The sequence below is a fragment of the Orbicella franksi genome, chromosome 8, assembly GCF_964199315.1.
Source record: "Orbicella franksi chromosome 8, jaOrbFran1.1, whole genome shotgun sequence".
Taxonomy (NCBI): Eukaryota; Metazoa; Cnidaria; class Anthozoa; order Scleractinia; family Merulinidae; genus Orbicella; species Orbicella franksi.
This window is the reverse complement of record NC_138152.1, coordinates 15780715-15781971: the sequence shown is the minus strand read 5'-3', so window position 1 is coordinate 15781971 and position 1257 is coordinate 15780715. Positions and strand designations below refer to the sequence as shown.

Here is a 1257-nt window from a genome sequence, read left to right as displayed (position 1 = left end):
CTGTAACGACAACAGTAGTCCGATAACAAACACTCGAGTGACCTCTAAAGCAAACCTCACTGAACCGCAATGCAAGTGACGACCGGCTAACTTATAAATTTGCAACAGTGTCAATTTAAAAAAAAAACTGGACCGGTTAGGTACTTTGCAGAAATTTTGTTTAAAAAAAAGTTGGTTCAGCTTACTTTGGCGTATTTTAGTACTCGAATTAACTCTGCAAGAGCCGAGCGATAGTTAAGCAACAGCGATTGTAACGGAGAGTGCGATCAACACCTGTTACGAAGTTGCAAAAAAAAAAAAAAGCAAGCAAAATTTGGGCATCGGGTGGCCGGCCAGTTTGGACAAGGCGGGAACGTAAATGCCGGCCGCCCTTATTTTCCCGCCAGTTTGTACTGTAAGAGGGGAGCTGCTTCCACGTCAACTCGACTGCCTCGAATATCAGATCATATCACAAACAAGGCAATGACAAAAAAAAACTGTTCGCACTATTTAATAGACATATAACAAAAACTCATCGTAGGTTTACAATCACATAATAATCCAAAAGCAAGTCTTGACACACTAGTCCTTGACTGGATCTCTGAGCAGAGTCGGAGAACTCGAAATCTTACGGCAGACAAGATCTTTTCGAACAAATTATTTGCGTACGGGTTATAACCTTAAATGAAGGTTAAACTAAATATACAATGAACTCGCCGCTTTAAAATGTTTTTCACAGTTTTACAGATCTTCTTCCGAAGTGACTGAATAAAATACCAGAGTAAAATGGTTGGCTAACGCTTGCATTCAACGAAACTTCATGTACTCTTCCACCACGACACAATATGGCCGACTGTTCATGTCGTGATCTGAAAGTAGAATGCGCGCGCAAGCTCTTATGAGATTTTTGGCCGCTGGCGCGCTTGATTGCTCGAAATTAAAAAAAATCTCGTCTTACTAATTTTTTCATTATTTTTATTTTTACGTTTCGGGGGGGGGGGGGGTGGGGGGGAATTTTTTTGATACCCACGACCCACGACCCACGACAGTTAGCTATACTCCTTTTTTATTGGCCGAGAGCCCACCACATGACCTGCAAAGAACTGCCTACAAATAATGCTCTGCTCATTCGTATACGTAGTACCGTCAAAATGTCTTTTGTTGCGAATTGAAAAGTCAAGCTCTCGGGTGATTCTCTGAGCTGTCAAAGAATGATTTCAATATGAAAACAAACATGGTTATCGAATGGTAGAACAATTATTTAACTCGGTTTTCGCA

General features: G+C 41.1%; 1 long non-coding RNA gene across 4 annotated transcripts in view; it reads left to right on the top strand.

Annotated features, from left to right (window-relative positions):
- Positions 1 to 744, top strand: part of LOC145494849 (uncharacterized) — a 10431-nt gene extending 9687 nt beyond the window's left edge. For 3 of the 4 annotated variants that reach the window (XR_014050310.1, XR_014050312.1, XR_014050313.1), the window contains one exon: positions 1 to 742. This exon is cut by the window's left edge and continues 2080 nt beyond it. This is a non-coding gene — a long non-coding RNA (uncharacterized LOC145494849). The other variant, XR_014050311.1, reaches the window with a different exon arrangement.
- Positions 745 to 1257: the final 513 nt, after the last annotated feature.